This window comes from Schistocerca piceifrons, chromosome 1 (assembly GCF_021461385.2).
Source record: "Schistocerca piceifrons isolate TAMUIC-IGC-003096 chromosome 1, iqSchPice1.1, whole genome shotgun sequence".
NCBI classification, from domain to species: Eukaryota; Metazoa; Arthropoda; class Insecta; order Orthoptera; family Acrididae; genus Schistocerca; species Schistocerca piceifrons.
This window is the reverse complement of record NC_060138.1, coordinates 947832286-947851481: the sequence shown is the minus strand read 5'-3', so window position 1 is coordinate 947851481 and position 19196 is coordinate 947832286. Positions and strand designations below refer to the sequence as shown.

The 19196-nt window shown below is 40.3% G+C and overlaps 1 protein-coding gene and 1 non-coding gene across 4 annotated transcripts in view; one reads left to right on the top strand and one right to left on the bottom strand.

Moving 5' to 3' along the window:
• Window positions 1–19196, top strand: part of LOC124804854 (discoidin domain-containing receptor 2-like) — a 923862-nt gene that overhangs the window by 615422 nt on the left and 289244 nt on the right. The window lies entirely within an intron of this gene.
• Trnas-cga lies at window positions 1215–1288 on the bottom strand. Its single transcript has one exon. It is a non-coding gene; the product is annotated as a tRNA-Ser (tRNA).

The window sequence follows — 19196 nt, the reverse complement described above, 5'->3', positions numbered from 1 at the left end:
TCGGCGAATGACAACGGTTCTGAATTATCATGGATGACCATCATCAGCGAACACAAAGTCGATCTGGGGAGAGCTTCTACTCTTCCAATGTTTTAGATTAGAGAAGCACAGCGGTGATACTCCTGACGTCACTGTGTGGGGAACCATCGGGTAGGAGGACTTCCAGTGCCGAATGATAGAGCTTGAGTGAACTCAGATGGCAAGGTGGTGAGTCACGGACATTCTGCGTCCTCGTGTGTTACGCCTCATGCGACATTATCGTGGTGCCATTTTTGAACAGAGCAATGTCCGTCCGCACGTGGCACCTGCCTCTATAGCCTTTCTGCGTGATGTTGAGGTACTCCCGCTGCCAGTAAGACCCCCGACCTGTCCTCGATAGGACATTCGTGGTAGCATCTAGTAAGTCAACTCCGTCCCAGTGTATCGGGATATCAAAGATGTTACACCAGTTATGGAACAGCTTACTTCAGGAGAGAACACAAAGCCCTTATGACACTCTTCCCAACCGAATCAGTGCAAGCGTCTAGGTCAGAACAAGTGCAGCGTCATACTGGCAAGTGGACTCCTACTGCCAAGTACTTTATAAGTTTGATTCGGTTTTTTAATCACTGCAGTAACGTCACATACCATCTAAGCCCGTGAAGTTTCATTTGGTTTTCTCATCCTCTTCTGGGTGCTTCGCTGTTTGGTCATGCACTGTATTAATTTCTTCCACATACGTCTCGCGAACTAACCATGACGAGAAAATTGGCCGTTCTTCCCGTGCACCATTCGCGGATCAAACTGGGAAGGTGGAATTGATAGTTTTACCAGAAGTATCGTCCGCCGTACACGTAAGGTGACTTTGCACAGTATAGAGGTAAATGTAGACGAGACAACTTAAACTGCTCCTAGGAACACTGATGTGGTGGGGTTCCTCTTCAGAAGTAATACCTCGGCAAGATGGTGGTTCAATTGCGTCACGTGGTCCGTAGGCGCTTAAAATATACAGATCGTGACGCTCTATCAATTACCTGCTCGGTAAGGCAATGGCATCAAATAATAAGTGCGCCCACAAATGATGGCAAAATAATCGAACTTACTGATAAGCTCACGGTTCTCTATGCAAACACACTCCTGTACGTACAATCCGTACAAGAAAAAATCCTGCACCCGGCTGACAACTCACTTACGTCAAATGATAAACAGCATGGATGCTGTCAGATTAAAACTGTTTGCTGGCCCGAGGCTCGAACTCGGGACCTTTGCCTTTCGCGGGCAAGTGCTCTACCACTGAGCTACCCAAGCACGACTCAGCCCCGTCCTCACAGCTTTACTTCCGCCAGTACCTCGTCTCCTACTTTCCAAACTTCACACAAGCTCCCCTGCTAACCATGCGGAACTCTCACTCCTTGAAGAAAGGATACTGCGGAGACATGGCTTAGCCACAGCCTGGGGGATGTTTCCAGAATTAGATTTTCACTCTGCAGCGGAGTGTGCGCTGATATGAAACTTCCTGGCAGATTAAAACCGTCTGCCGGATCGAGACGGGACCTTTGCCTTTCGCGGGAAAGTGCTCTACCATATGAGCTATCCAAGCACGACTCACGACCCGTCCTCACACCTTCCATTCTGCCAGTATCTCGTCTCCTACCTTCCAAACTTCACAGGAGCTCTCCTGCGAACCTTGCCGAACTAGAGCACTTGCCCGCGAAAGGTAAAGGTCCCGAGTTCGAGTCTCGGTCCGGTACACAGGAAGTTTCATATCAGCGCACACTCCGCTGCAGAGTGAAAATCTCATTCAGCATGGATGCTGTCAGCAGACGTTTCAAGGTAAATTCGAAACCAGAACTCTGCAAAGAATACAGAAAGCTGCGAAATCAGGTAAAGCTACGAATTTGAAGGCCGAAGTCAGGCACGCTTGTCTCTTTGTGTGCAGCGATGTAACACCCGCGATTCTGTCGTAGAATTTTTTCTCAAAGGCAAATTCAGAAACTGTGTTTCAGGTCTCAGCTCACGAACTGAATCAGTTTTTCTCAGGACCAATAAAATTACATGCTGCCAAGACTATCGCCCGAAGAAGTTCCAGACTACATAACCAATCCCAACACATTCCACCTACAACAAATTACAATAAACACAACGAGATAAGCAATAATGTGAACCTATTCTGAAGTGATAACAATGGCATCAGCATATCCATGATCAAGAATGTTTCAGATAGCTTAGTACCTGTCTTAATAGACGGGTCTAACTTCCCTCTTGTGAATGGAGCACATCCCACGCCATGGAAAAGAAGTGTAGTCCAATCTGTCCCAGTATTATTACCGACCAATCAGCATCGTACTAGTTTAAAGCTCGCTATAACAATACAGATATCTGAAACAATACCGCATATCTTCGCATGCTAATTATGCTGGCTTAGTATTATTTTCATGTTCTTTAGTGGAAACAATCTTGCTGCTTTTAAATATTCTGCTGCCGGATTCCTACGAATAAAGTACGGTATCGTACATGTCTCAGTTTATTGGAGTTTTCAATTAACTATGTGTAACTCGTACAGTTGCCAGTGCGGTGCTTTTTTCTAACGTACAGATGAATAGAATGTGGATGGATTAGAAGCCTTTCGTCGATCTGTGGGACATAAACCTACATCACGCGCAGAAGGAACGTCTAAATCTGTTGGTGATCCACAAGCGAAAGCTTGCTGAACGATGCGTGAATAAGGCTTATTAACTTTTCAACATTAGCAAGTCCAATACTTTCAAGAGCTTGTTTGGTTCCAGCAAAGTGAGTTACGCTACTGTTAAAACCGGGTTATTTGTCTCAATAACTGGTCTTTTTTTAAATCTAAAACTACTTTCTGAGACGGATGATCGGTCACGCAGATCACATTAGTTTATAACCAAGATCACTGGTTTTTATCTGGAAAGACAGATAAATAGAAGTCTTTATAGAAAAAGTAAACAGGTACAAGTAATTCGGAAAGTCCACAGAGACAAGCTCAAAATAGTTAGATGTGTGTTGAGAAGAAAACTAAAAAGCATACAGTATGTGACAGGATTTTAAAGACTATTACTTTATTCTTTAAGTTAAATAAACTGGCATTTTTGTAGCGGAGCGTAATGCAATAATAGCTCTATTGTACAGTTGGTGGTTGGTGTAGATAAATATTTCGAAATGGTTGGAAGTAACAGAAGGGTTAAATTCGTTGCTGACTGTAGGCTCCTCATATCGCCGCACCATTAACTTCCAGTATGAACCATGCCACAAAATTTAATCTTGCAAGGAAAAAAAGGTCAGGTAATCACCCAATAAGAAAATAAGTGCTCTTACTCGTAAGTAGAGTTTTAAATCTTATCCTTTAATGATGGAGCTATTTATTAGTATCTTCCTCAAACCAAAATTATCGCTACAGTATTGTGAACAGTTTAAGTGGTAATGGAACTTTCATATTATTTTTTTGTATTTTATTTTATCCGCTTCAGTTGCATAAATAAACAATTTCTGCTGCAAGGGTTACCGGTTTCAGACTGACATGCCCATTCTCAGTCCAGACATTTAAAAATTGCAAAAAACATACCATACAACGATGTTTACACATAGTACGAATGTCCATATTACAGGTATTTATGTGCTTATTGGCATACCTTGTTATTAACCGTAACTAGTCATACAATACTGCGCCAGAAAGCACGAATAGCTTCTCTACAAAAAATCAAACTGTACTCTACTGTTGACCCTGAATGACACAAACAAACTGACAAATATTACTTTCAGTAGTTATCAGGACACATTGGTAGGTGTCGACCTCACACATACATGCGTAAGCATATTAGTTTTTTATGGTGCTGCCACAACCATTGCCATTTATTGATATTATGTCTTAAAAGCAGAAAAATATCAGTTTTACATTATAATAAATATTAACATATTCGTTTGCAAAATAACATAGAATACAAATGAAACATATAAAGGCAGAAGATGACGCCATAGCGCGTTGTCCTGTATACAACACTGTATTCTTATTGCAGGGTACATTACCAATGATTATAGAGCGAGGAAGTTAACACACTAGACTTGGATTCGTGAGCACGACGGTTCCAACCTGCGTCTTGTCATCCTGATTTAGGCTTCCCAAGATTTCCCTAAATAGCATCAGGCAAATGCTGGGATGATTCCTTTGAAAGATCACGGTCGATTTCATTTCCAATCCTTCTCTAATCCAGAGGAGGAAGAGAAGTTTAACGTCCCGTCGACATCGAGATCGTTAGAGACACAGCACAAGCTCGGGTTGACGCAAGGATGGGGAAGGAAATTGGTCGTGCCCTTTCAAAGAAACATCCCCGGCATTTGCCTGAAGCGATTTAAGCAAGTCACGGAAAACCTAAATCTGAATGGCCGGACGCGGATTTGAACCGTCATCCTCCCGAAAGCAAGTCGAGTGTGCTAACCACTGCGCCACCTCGGTCGGTCCTTCCCTAACCGCAGCTTGTACCCCATCTCTAATGACCTAGTTGTCGACAGGACGTTAGGCACTTATCTACTCATCCTCCCAGTATCAAGAATTACTACAAACCATGCAGGGAGTCAAAGGCTAAAATCTAAAATATGCTTTTCTTACTATGTTTTTCATACAATGTCAAAAGAAATAAAATAATGTGAAAGACATAAAACAATTGCATTTTCTTCAGATTACATTATTTGTGTAACCTTTGGTAACACACCCACAGCAACGCAAGAAGTAAACATTACACAGTACAATACTAAGCATTATCCGACGCTATCATCCATAGCGCGGAGGCCGCATATGTGATATATTTTTCGTTGTTTTGTTGATTATTTTCACTTCGTTCCTTAGTTCGGATATCTACAGAACCAGATACGAATATTGATGCCATGTCTTATACATGTACAAGCAGTACTTTGTGTCATTCATGCGACAGGGCTAAAGGTCATGCCATTGGAACGTCGAAACTGGATGCCTAATAAAACATATTTAAAATAACGGTTGTAGATGCAGTATTGCTACATTTCATCGACCAGACACTGTGCCAAGCTCCTGAGCCTAACATTCAGTTAAATTTAATAACTACTCTGGTGCACAGAAAACTCGTAATATGTGACATTCTATAATTGTCAGAAAATTAACAGAAACTATTGAAAATTATACAGGTGTGTTGGTATCTTTAAACTGCCTCGACAGTTTATTATTAAAACTATTATTACGTTTTGCATCACTGCAGTGTATATAAAATTTTCTGCCAAATCTTAAACAGCTGCAGCTCTACCCCTTCTGAAAATGGGACACGTATTTCACGTACTATCAACTCGAAACTGTCCTATAATCACTTTCCAGCCTTCCGTCATCGTCAAGCGCCCTAAAACGTCATTCAGTGGCCTAGTTAGTTAGTTAGTTAGTTGGTTGGTTGGTTGCGTGTTCCATTGATCAGTCACACGGTACGGTAGCCGTTATGATGTGGAACGTGTCAAGTGCACAAGAAATGCACATGTGAAACAAGATTTTTAAATATATATATATATATATATATATATATATATATATATATATATATTACAATACAGAGTCAAGGATTAATATTTCTATTATTTACCCCATTTCCTTAAATGATACAAAATGCATATACTATATTTATAGATTTGTTTATTCCTATTCAGGAATTCATCTATGGTATAGAGGGAGTTGTCAAGGACATATGATTTCAATTTATTTTTGAAGCTATTACTGCTGTCTGTCAGACATTCTATTTCATCTGGTAATTTGTCGAAAATTTTTATAGCAGCATATTTTACCCCTTTCTGTGCCAAAGATGGGTTAAGTAAAGGTTAGTGTAAGTCTCTCTCTTTTCTGGTATTATAATTATGAATGTCACTGTTGTTTTTAAACTGGTCCATGTTGTTGCAAACAAATTTCATTAGTAAGTAAATGTACTGTGAGGCTTTTATAAGAATGCCCAATCTTTTAAAAAGATGCCTACAAGATGTGCGACTATGAACCCCACACATTATTCTAACCACTTTCTTTTGAGCAGTGAATACTTTTTGTCTAAAAGTTGAATTACCCAAAAATATTATTCCATATGACATGAGAGAGTGAAAGTATGCAAAGTATGTTAGCTTACTAATTTCTGTATTCTCAAAATTGGCAATTATTCTGATTGCAAAAGTTGCTGAACCTAGTCGCTTTAGAAGATCCAAAACATGAATTTTCCAATTAAGATTCTCATCTATGTGTACACCCAAAAACTTATATGCTCTACCCTGACTACGGGCTACTGACTTGAAGGAACTGTACCTTTTGCAGCAGGAAATTGTATGTACCATGTTTTTTCAAAGTTTAGAGCAAGCCCATCTGCAGAAAACCAATTAATAACTTTTTCAAAGACCTTATATGTATCATTTTCAATTGACAAAATATCATAACAGAAACTGAACACATCTTAAAACAACAAGAAAAACTAAACGCAACTGAAATCAATGCAATGCAATGCAATGCAATGCAAGAGAACTAGTTACTGACGAAATAAGAAACATAAAGAGGACAAAACCACCATAAAAGGAAACACAAGGACTGATGAAAAAGAACTACAGAAAACTACACAACAAATTAACACAAGAAAATGCCATCATCACAAAATCCGACATGGATAATTCGATCGTAGTAATAAACAAACAGGAATACACTGACAAAACATTACAATTCATCTAAAGCAACAAAATCACAGAATTAAGAAGTGATCCAACAAACCGATACCAAAGTAACTTACAGAAAACCCTGAAAAACATACAAACAATTTTCACAGAAACACAGATTAAAGGTATGATACAGAAAAATCCCAAGGCTCATACTCGAAAATCATTTCCTGAAGTTCACAAACCCAGAATACCTATACATCCATTGATAAACTTTACCAAAGCACCAACGTACTATTTATCCAAACACAAACACACACAAAAACAATATACAAATACACTGAAAACAGAAGTCTAGAGAAGTCAAGTGACTTAATAGAAAAAATAAGAAGTGAAAACATACCAAACACAGCAACATAAATTCATATGACATAATTTCCATGTACACACACATCCCAACAGAGGAAACCATCAACATCATAGAAAGAAACCTCCATCTACAAGAAAACAGACCCAACAACAAACATACAAGAAATATGAGCCATACTCACACTCATCACAGAGGAAAACTACTTCACATTAAACAACAAATTTTACTCTCAACAAGATGGACTACACATGGGATCCCCAATCAGTGGTCTCCTAGTTGACTTTTTCCTCAATCACACATAAAAACAAATATTTGACAAAATAGTAATTCCAGAACAGTACAAAATAATATACTGGTACAGACATGTAGATGACCTAATTTGCTTAATAGATGAACCACAGCCTCTTATGAAAGAACTTCATGACAACGTAAACTCCATCCACCCACAAATACAGTTCACCATTGAAACACAAACAGATGAAAAACTTAATTTCTTAGATCTCACCATACACAAGAGGAACAACAAACATGAATTCACAATCAAGAGAAAACCCACAATCACCAGCACCATTATTCAGATCCAATCCAATCACCCCAAAACACACAAAGAAGCCAACTTCAGATGTATACTGCACAGACTGAACAAAATACCCATGAACAAACATGATTACACACAAGAACTGAACACTCTAAAACAAACTGCACAGGAGAATGGATATGATGCAAAGAGAGTAGACAAAATAAACCACAAAATACAAAAACAAACAACACATAACCATGAAATACAGCACAAACAAACACAACGCACAACAAATCAGCAGACATTAAGCAACAACTGGCACATAATGACTTACAACCAAGTCACATACAGGGTGGGTAATATACTAAAGAAACAAGGACTCAACATAGCATACAGAACCAACAACACAATACAAAGCAGACTTGGAAGAAATACCACCAACACTGACAGATCCAGCCAGTCCGATATATACCAACTTATTGCAGCTGCTGTCAGTCTGGATATGAGGGTCGAACATGCAGGAATTTCAGAACTAGGTATACAGAACACTTCAGAGCACTGAAAAGCAACATCTCACACTCAACATTCGCAGACCACCTGTTAGCACACAATCACCACCCAGCAAACATTGAAACTGACTTACACATCCTTAAAACTAGTAGCAGCTTATACCAAAAATTAACTATAGAAGAAAACTATCTCATCCAAAAATCAATAGACCAAGGAAAGAAAGTATTAAATGAATACATATCACTGTGCTACAAAATCCTCTGCCACAGTTGAACAATTATACAAATAACACCCACAACAAAACTACACTTGGAAAACTACCCATTCTCTCTCTCTCTCTCTCTCTCTCTCTATATATATATATATATATATATATATATATATATATATATATCCCCCTCACTCACTCCCTCCCTCCGCCCCAGTCCTCACACACACACACACACACACACACACACACACACACAAACCAAACACCACAGACGCCAAATACACTTCAAACTCACGCACCTCACCCATCCAAACATGCTACGAAACTAATGAATACTACACAACCACAACACGAAATGGCGGCGAAAACTTCGTCTGTTTTGAAAAACGCTGTTCGACATGGGTTCTATTTCTGATATTAAAGTATGTGCTTCTAGACCATTTTACCGTAGGGAATTCAAATATATAAAATATCGTTGTCAGGGATACTTTTTATGTAATATGTATACATATGTATATTCACAATTCATGGCAAATACAGAGACGTTATAGAGAAATACGGGTATGTTGCCGCATCCAGTAGTGATAGAACGTGATAATTTCTTGTGCAACCGCAGGTGGGAAGAATCAGACATCATTAGGTTATCCCCCGCCACATCCATGTCATTAAGACCACCTGAAACATCTCATTAACTCGAACGGCGAAAGCCGGTCGCTGCCTCGGCAGTAAAGCTTCACACCTCCTAGGGGCAGGTGCATAGAGTTTACAACAGTGGTGTTAGCCGCAATTTGTGTCAGTCATAACGAGTAGGTGATTTGGCTGACAAGTAACTGTCTGTCATATTTCCGAGCACGGTAGAATTTTTTAGTTCCTGTGTGTAAACTGATTGAGCCTGGTGCTGAAGGTAAAACGACTGCTTGTTTTTACACATCAGCGTTCCTCTAGGTCCCTACTATTAATTTAATACAGGTGTATTACCAAAGTGGTATTTTTAAATTTGCAGAAATGCCATGTCGTCGTGGATGTCGATATAAGCCGGACAACTTCTGCTACATCTGTGGGAAGTTCACTTTTGCCAGAAATAGGAAGAAAATTTCTTCAGTCATAATGAAAGCATACAAACATTACTTTGGAGTAGAGGTAGGACACCAAGATAAGAAATGGGCACCACATTTCTGTTGTGCTACATGTTACTGAAAACTAATTCAGTGATGGAAAGGTAAAGAGAATGTGGCGTTGTTTGCTGTTCCCATGGTGTGGAGGGAGCCTAAGGACCATGTTACTGATTGTTATTTCTGTCTAACAAAAATTCAGGGTTTTACAAACAAAAAGTCGAAGAGGCACGTTGTTTACCCAGATCTGCCTTCACCGAGAATGCCAGTGCAGCATTCCGACAACCTTCCAGTACATTCAAGAGCACGAGGTCAAAATCCTAGTGACAGTGAAATGAGTGGCACTGAAGAAATCACAGATGATGATTCTTTATATCACTGCACAAGTGAGTCATCGCCACATCTGTTAAGACAGGCAGATTTAAATGATTTAGTACGTGATCTAGGACTAAGTAAACAAAAGTCGCAGCTGCTTGGTTCAAGATTAGAAGAGTATAACCTACTGCACCAAAGTACTAAAATCAGTGTGTTCAGGCACAGAGAACATGCCTTTATTTCTTATTTTTCAACTGACGAAGCACTAACATTTTGCAATGAGGTTGCTGGACTGATGAAAGTGGTGAACTTCACTTATATTTCACAGGAGTGGAGACTTTTCATAGATGCATCGAAAACAAGTGTGAAGGGTGTTTTGCCCCATAACGGAAATAAAACACCCTCTGTTCCAGTAGCTTACGCTAGTTTGACAAAAGAGAATTACGAATTCGTACAAAGGATGCTAAATTAATTAAAATACAATGAACACAAATGGAAAATATGTGCAGATTTCAAGGTAATTGCTGTGGTACTGGGAATGCAACAAGGCTACACAAAGTATGCCTGTTTTCTTTGCGAGTGGGATAGTCGAGACCGAAATTCTCACTACGTGAAAAAGAAATGGCCTAGGCGAAGATGGAAATTTGGCGAAAAGAATGTACAACGGGAAAGTCTGGTAGGTCCTGAATATATACTACTTCCACCGCTTCACATCAAACTTGGCCTGATGAAACAATTCATGAAGGCCATGGTTCCAACAGGCTGTGGGTTTGCATATCTAGCTACCAAATCCCCCGTCTTTCAGCTGCAAAAATAAAGGAAAGTGTATTTGTGGGCTCACAAATCAGGGAGCTGCAGAAAGATGCAAATTTTGAAGCATGTTTAACTGATAAAGAAAAAACCACATGGGACTGTTTCAAGATGGTGTCGGAAAACTTCCTCGGAAGAAGAAGAGCTACTAACTACAAAGCAATGGTGAAGGATTTGATCAAAGCATATTAGGATTTGGGGTGCAATATGTCTTTGAAGGTACATATGATGGACTCTCATCTGGACTACACAGAGAGTTGTAGTGACGTATCGGATGAACATGGGGAAAGATTCCATAAAGACGTTTCTACCATAGAAAGGCGCTATGAAGGGAAGTGGGTACCTTCTATGTTAGTAGATTATTGCTGGAATATCATTCGAGAGAAGAAAGATTCACAATACCAGAGAAAAAAGTGATGTGCATTACAAGGCAGTGGCTCATTGTTTGTCAATTTTCTGTAATTTCTCATGTCAAATAAATGCTTCAAAGTGTATACACAAAGGTTACTGTGTTATATGTTAGATCCCACCCTCCATTAATGTAATGAACTTATAACATCATAAAGATGTTCATTTGTTTGTCGAATTTCACCTCACGTTTGCTGCACTATATCAGAAACTGAAAAGAGAAATAAAAATTGCGATTATTCATAAACTATCCCTGACAGAAAAAAACCAAAAACAGTTTTCAATTCAGCACTCAAAATACAACTAGGATCACAATATTTTTTATCAGAAATAGGAAAAAAGGTTTTTTTTGTAGAACAGTGAAATCGGAGAGAGTGAGAGTCAAGCGGCCATAGGTCACTAAATCAGCCTATTAACCTCGCCAACAACATATGAGAAAGCACTACAACATCAAAGCCATAATTTACACGAAAAACCTGGTATATACACATTTCCGTTTGTAAATGCATAATAAACAGAAAAATATAAAAAAATACGTTTTGCTGTTTGCAGATGAGAAGTTGTAGATTGGGTAGCAGACTAGCTACCAACATAATGTCCAATAGCATCATGTAAGGTATGTAAACTAATGCATAAATCCACTCTTTTGCCAACCAAGCTATAACTACAACATTAAACTTAATGTTATAAACAACGCACAGTGCATCAGGTCGTTGATACATACCTCAACTGTGAACTATGAACAAACGATGTATAATATTTTACAACAATTATTCATTCACAATTGTAAATATTATGTACCAAATGTTTCGCTAAATGTTAATGTGTAACAACAATTTTACAGTAAGAAAATAAAAAATAACCCACTGAAGATAGCACAAAATGTGCTGAAACATGTCTGGGTAAAACAAAACGGAAAAGGTGTCGTGCACACGGCGGAATTACTCGTCCTAAAGATTGCAACATGGGGCCAAATCAAACGAGGTTGTACTACTACAGCAATTCTCTGTAAAGACCAAAATATATTGTATAAATATGGCGAGGAAGATGTGCAGAGATGAGAATACTATTTAAAAGAACTATATGGCGCAGATAACATATCGACTATTTCGGTACTCAAATCTTGAATGATACGGCTGGCGGTGAGGAAGGACTACCAGTCATAACGAAAGAAGCAAAAAGTGCAATAGCTGCAAAGATAAACGAGAACTCAATAGGTACAGATTTGTTACCGGGATAAAGACTCGTGTTTGATATGAGAAGAAATAGGATAAATACTACAGTTACGAAACGAAATATATGACAATAACGAATGACCGGAAGACAGTTTTTTTCAATTTTAATGATTCCTATTCCAAAGAAACAGGGAACCAAACAACTGAAATTAGTACCGTACAATTAGCATCATTTCATATGCAGGCGAAGTTATGTTAAGAATCACTAAAAGACTGGAAAAGGTAGCAGAGGAGAATTTGACAGAGGATCAATCTGGTTTTAGAAGGAATAAAAGTGCAAGAGATGTGATAGGGCTCTTGCAAATTTTGGGAGAGAGAGGTATTGAGAAAGGAGACCTACATATTAATTTTATATACCTGGGAAAGGCATTAGAAAATATGGTTTGGACAAGATTACAATTATAACAGAGGATGCACTGGAAAAGTGAGCGATTTCAAACTCGTTATATTTTCATTAAGTGGATTGAATTACTAGGAAAATGCTGCTGTTTGTCTCCTACCCCTTTCCATCTTATATATAATACAGGGCCGGGCAAATAAAAGTGGATCGGATGAGTGGATACAAGTGGACGTGAATTTGTGGCAACATTAACGGAGGGGGAAAGGACCTACCATACACTAGGATGGCGTAACTGCCGCGTACAGCCGGCCGAACCTTGGCGAGCACATTTACATAATCTTGGTAGCAGAGGTCAGTCTGGTAGCGGTACTAGCCGGTCACGAAGGTCACCTGATCTGTCAGTGTGTGATTACTTTTTGTGGGAGGGGGGGGGGGGGGGGTGGTAAGTGTAAGGTGTATCGCAACAAGCCTCATAGTTTCAAGAACTGCAGCAGAACATTTCGGATGAGATTGCTGCAATTCCAGGAGATTTCAGCAGTCCAGCTCCGATCCGTCTTCAGCAAATTGCTGACCAGGGGCCAAAAGTGACAAGAGATGAATGGTGGTCACTTTTAACATCTACTGTAGTCAGATTGGTATTGTATTTCCTTTCTCTGCTGTGTTTCTTTGTACCCTGGTACTCTGTTCCGCAGTCTACTTTCATCTGCCTACCCTGTATACGACTAATCACTGCTGTTACATGATAAGGAGTACAGACTGGTGGAAGAAGAATGTGGTGGTGGTGTTTGACGTTTGCAGACGACATGATCATTCTAGCAACAAATTGAAAAGAATTTCAGGAAATAGTCTACGACATTGAAGCTAAAGGGAATAACTATGGGGACTGATGACCTCAGAAGTTAAGTCCTATAGTGCTCAGAGTCATTTGAACCATTTTGAATGTCTTTGAATTGAAAAACCTTGGAAGCAGAATAGAGAGCAACTGGAAGAGCAGCACAGAAATTAAAACCAGAAGAGTAATGGCGAAAGAAGCATGTTTAAGAAAAGGAGTTTTCTGTAGCAATATGGACAAAGATCCGAGGAGAAGATTGATGAAGTGTTTTGCATGCTTGGAGTGCCCTTCTTTATGGTACAGATACATGTACAATCTGTAATGTTGGAGGCTTTGGGGATGCAGAAGAGGCAGAGGGTGGAGAAAATAAGTCGAATACATAGATATGTAATTTTGACATTCTTCTGTAGCAACACATTTCAAAAACTTCTCTTCTTGTCTGAAGTGCTTACCGTCCACGTTTCACTCCCGCAAAAAGGCTACATTCCTGGGAAATACCTTCACAGAAGACTTCGCAATACTTAAATATGTATTCGATGATAGAAAATTTCTCTTTTTCGGAACCGATTTTCATGCTATTGCTGTTCTGCGTCTTACATCCTGTATACTTAAGCCACAATCAGTCATTTTACTGACCGAACAGCAAAACTAATCAACTACTTTCTGTGTCTAATCTAGTTTCCTCACTATTATATGTTTTAACTGTACTGAAGTCCATTGTTATTGTGTTACATTTGTTGATCTTCATCTTAGAATCTCTTTTCAAGACACTATAAACTGGTTTCACCCGCTTTTCTAACTCCTCTGCCACAATTACGTCATTGGCAAACCGCAGTTTCATTTCTTCTCTCTGAACTTTAATTCCCTTACAAAGTTTCTCCTTGGTTTCCTTCACTGCGTGCTAGATGTACAGATTGATTAAGATCGGGGAGACTCTACATCCTTGTCTCAGTCGTTCACTGCTTCCCTTTCATGTCCTTCGACTTTTATAGCTCCAGTGCGGCTTCTGAACAAGTTGTACACAACTCTTCGTTCCTTGTATTAACCCATGCTACTTTGAAAGAGTGGATTACAGTCAAAATTACCGAATGCCTTCCCTAAATCTACAAATGCTACGTATAAACGTAGGTCTATCTGCCTTGGGTTTGGTTCAAATAGGTCTGAGCACTATGGGACGTAACTTCTGAGGTCATCAGTCCCCTAGAACTTAGAACTACTTAAACCTAACCTACCTAAGGACATCACACACATCCATGCCCGAGGCAGGATTCGAACCTGCGACCGTCCGGCCGGCTGCCTTGGGTTTATATTCCACGATAGACTTCAGGGGCAATATGGCCTCGCGTGTACCTATACTTCTCCGGGAGCCAAACCGATCTTCTCCGAGGTCAACTTCTACCACTTTTTCCATTCTATTGTAAATAATCTGTGTCAGCATTTGTAACCAGAACTTATTGAACTGATAGTTCGGTAATATTCACATCTGCCAGTACCAGCCTTTTTTGAAAAAGGAATTATTACATTCTTACAGAAATCCGAGCTTATTTCGCCTGTTTGATGTATCTTGCATACGAGGTGGAATAGTTTTGCCTCGGCTGACTCTCCCAAGGATGTCATTAGAATATCATTTTCTATCTCTGACTGCCTGTCTTCAGAAAAGGGAAACGAATGACTTGCCGTCCCGCTAAAGCTCATCACAGAAAGTTTATTTCGGACTTTTGTCCCCTCTGCGACCGTCCTCTCCGCTGACTGCAGTGTCCTGCGCCACAATGAACGGTTTCCTTGCGCTCGGAACTGGCGCCGCCGGCGGGCTCGGGCGGCGTCTTCAGGATGCCGTGCCCTCGCTCTGTTTGATAAAAGCCCGGGAAGTCGAGGCTCCAATTAGGGTTCAGCAGACACACATAAAGAGCGAAAGCCGATCAGCAGAAACGCGGCTGCAGCCCGGCTCGGCCCATTGTGCTCGCCCGGCCAGTCTGGACAATGGAGCGCCGGCGGCGTCCGGCCAGACGGAACCCGCCCCCGGCGGAATAATTGGCAAATACGTCACTCCCCGCAGCGGCAGCGACTCGCGATTTACAGCGCCGCGCCGCTGGCCACGGGTATCCGCGGCCTTGCGTGGTGCTGCGGAGATGGAGAGTAATGAAGCTTGTCACTGTTGATTCGGTCAGCGCCACATCGGCCTTTCTAATTGTTGTGGATTTCCAGGAGAGCCAACCCACGAATGTTAGAGGAAGCCGAAAGGCACGCGTTTAAGCTCACTCAGGCTGGCGTGAGGTTTGGAACAGGACAAGGAAATTAGAACTTAGAAAAACGGACGCAGATGTGGAATACTTAACTTTAATCCCTTAATGTTGAACGTAGCTCTTGTCTGTACATTATTTACAATATCAATAGTAACTGAACATGGCGCCTTGCTAGGTCGTAGCAAATGACGTAGCTGAAGGCTGTGCTAACTATCGTCTCGGCAAATGAGAGCGTATTTTGTCAGTGAACCATCGCTACCAAAGTCGGTTGTACAACTGGGGCGAGTGCTAGGAAGTCTCTCTAGACCTGCCGTGTGGCGGCGCTCGGTCTGCAATCACTGATAGTGGCGACACGCGGGTCCGACGTATACTACCGGACCGCGGCCGATTTAAAGGCTACCACCTAGCAAGTGTGGTGTCTGGCGGTGACACCACACTAATCGTTGCTCGTTTTTTTCCGCTAATGAAATAGTAAAGGGTTTCGACTTCTGCTGCTTTTAAGACAGCGCACTTGACGTAGACAAGATACTTCTTAATTTTGATTGCACAAAGAACAGCATCAGGGAACCTCCAAAAGATGTTGTGTACAGAAGATTCAGTTTTTACGGAGCTAGTGGAAAAATGTTCCTGTCGGAGGACAAACAAGGCGAATATGTTCCCCTTTAAAAGACTGACATAAAAGTGGGAAACCAGCTGCCTCAATCCTCATTCCGCTTTCCTGACCGAAAATTTTGGCATGCGAAGGCATTCGCGCTCTTTTCACACAGAACATTCTAAGTCCTTGTACACAGTCTCATTTTGCAGTTAAGCCTCTGTGTGCGTGTATCTATACCCGGGTGATCAAAAAGTCAGTATAAATTTGAAGACTTAATAAACCATGGAATAATGTAGATAGAGAGGTAAAAATTGACACACATGCTTGGAATGACATGAGGTTTTATTAGAACAAAAAAAAAAAAAACTATTGCTAGACGCGTGAAAGATCTCTTGCGCGCGTCGTTTGGTGATGATCGTGTGTTCAGCCGCCACTTTCGTCATGCTTGGTTTTCCAGGTCCCCAGACCTCAGTCCGTGCGATTATTGGCTTTGGGGTTACCTGAAGTCGCAAATGTATCTTGATCGACAGGCATCTCTAGGGATACTGAAAGACAACATCTGACGCCAGTGCTTCACCATAACTCCGGACATGCTTTACAGTGCTGTTCACAACATTATCCCTCGACTACAGCTATTGTTGAGGAATGATGGTGGAGATATTGAGCATTTCCTGTAAAGAACATCATCTTTGCTTTGTCTTACTTTGTTATTCTAATTATTGCTATTCTGATCAGATGAAGCACCATCTGTCAGACATTTTTTGAACTTTGTATTTTTTTGGTTCTAATAAAACCCCTTGTCATTCCAAGCATGTGTGTCAATTTGTACCTCTCTATCTACATTATTCCGTGATTTTTTCAGCTTTCAAATTTATACTGACTTTTTGATCACCCTGTACATCCCCCTGTCTTGTTTTTCCCACGTTGATTTACAGTGTATCCCAATGTCACTATCTCTTCTCTCTTTTCCTCCCACTACCTCTGTCTCCATCCATCTCATTTTCCTTCCTACTGCCACTGTCTCCCACTGACCATCAATACCTCCTCTCACTTTCTCTCTCACTGGCATTGCCTCTTCTCTCTTCCACCGTCATCTCTGCTACTCTCTTTCAGTAAAAAGAGCGCGAACATGCTCGCAAGCCAGAATTTTAGTGAAGAAGGTGGAATGGGGATTGAGACAGCTGGTTCCCCGCTCATCATGTAACTGTAGGCTTATTCCTGACGAATTGTTTTTGTGGCGTTTCTGAAAAAGGCTAACCTACTTTTTTCCAGCAATTTGACCTTTGGAAGTGTGTTCAGTTTTATTTCTCTCTGACACTGGTGTGGCCATCCCTCGCAAGTAAAGTCGCGAGTAAACTCAAAGAAAGACGCTTCCATAGCAAGACTTTAGAGATCTTTATCCAAAACTGTAGGATTGCTTCTTTTTGTTTTTGCTGCTTCCTCAGGTATATTCCACTTCATATTGGGCAAACTCACAAGATTAATTTTTTGGATATTAAACTGTTAACTGGCGTTCTTCCAAACCATCTTCTTCTTCTTCTTGTTAACTGAATCATCAATAGCTTTAGTGATTTTAGACGGACTCTACTGTCTTTGATCAACCTTCCTCATTATTCTCTTGGAGTTTGCAATAGAATTCCTATAGGATAAGTGTGTATACTAATACAGGCAGACGTCAAAGACGAAAAATTGAGGGGTCGGGTTTATACAAGTGAGTATGGGTTCCACATTACGCAACTTGAGCCCACAATTCGTTAACAGAATAAATTTACGAGCAAACATCTAAAAGATAGTTACCGTTAAACCGTCCTATTCAAGAACACATACATGTTGAAAGGTTTAACTGCCACTAACAAGGAGAATTAACGAAAAATGTAGCACAACATAAACATTTTTTTCGTCGTCAGAACACGCAATGACGAACTGATACTTAATAATGGAAGCGGGCAACTTGTGCATTTCGCTACAGGGTTGTAGAAGTCTAAACTACTACATACACTTGATCTCACTAGGGTTCAGGAGACCTGCGGTCGCTTCAGGAGGAAGTCTAGTTCAGGACACTTTCGTGTCCTTAATGTACTATTTCTTAATTTCCATTACACAAATGACAGCATCATGGAATCTCCAAATACCGTTGTGTAGAATAGATTTCAGTTATTGTGGAATACCATTTACATTTATGAGCAAAAGGAGTGATTAAAATACCCAAAACAAAAACAAACAGATATCATGACTAATTTTGACTAGTTGTATAGAGTTAAAAAGGAATTTGCAAAAAATTTTCTTACTAAATAGAAATAAAATAAAGGAAGTGTCAGATGAGAGCCGGCCGGAGTGGCCGTGCGGTTCTAGGCGCTACAGTCTGGAACCGCGTGACCGCTATGGTCGCAGGTTCGAATCCTGCCTCGGGCATGGATGTGTGTTGCATGGGGGCTTAATTAAATATATGATTGAAAATATATATTTTTTTTTTTTAGTATGTCCGATTACGCAAGTCTTGTAAACGGCTGGCCCTGACTAGTATTATCTACGCTATCTGACTGCAACAAACAATGTAAGAAAATTTTCGTAAACACAGTTAATTAATTAAGTCCCCAGCAACTATAAAAATCTACGAAGCCAACAAGCACAAGAGTAACTGTTCTGTATGTGGGAGTGTGACTCAACGTCCACATCTGGCACGGTTCTTTTCCAACAAGACAAGAATTTTTTAAATACCAACTACGCTGACGTGACAAAAGAAATTTAGAAAAACTGTAATTGCGTAAGAAAACCAGAATTCACTCTAATACAAGAACACAAGCCAGATGCTTTGTTGACTGAACCTGTAGTGATGCATTATTTCAGATACACAATTAATAAGAGAACATTGTAAGTTTTACCTTCATATATATTGACGAAATGCACACAATAACATCTGCTATCTCTCCCATCAAATAACTGCATAAAACATTGAACAACACTCTTTACTACAACATCTCGATCCGGCTTCACGACACGACAAGCACTGACTACTGACTTCTACGAACTCCTAACTCGCACTGTGGAGGCGGCTTAATAGT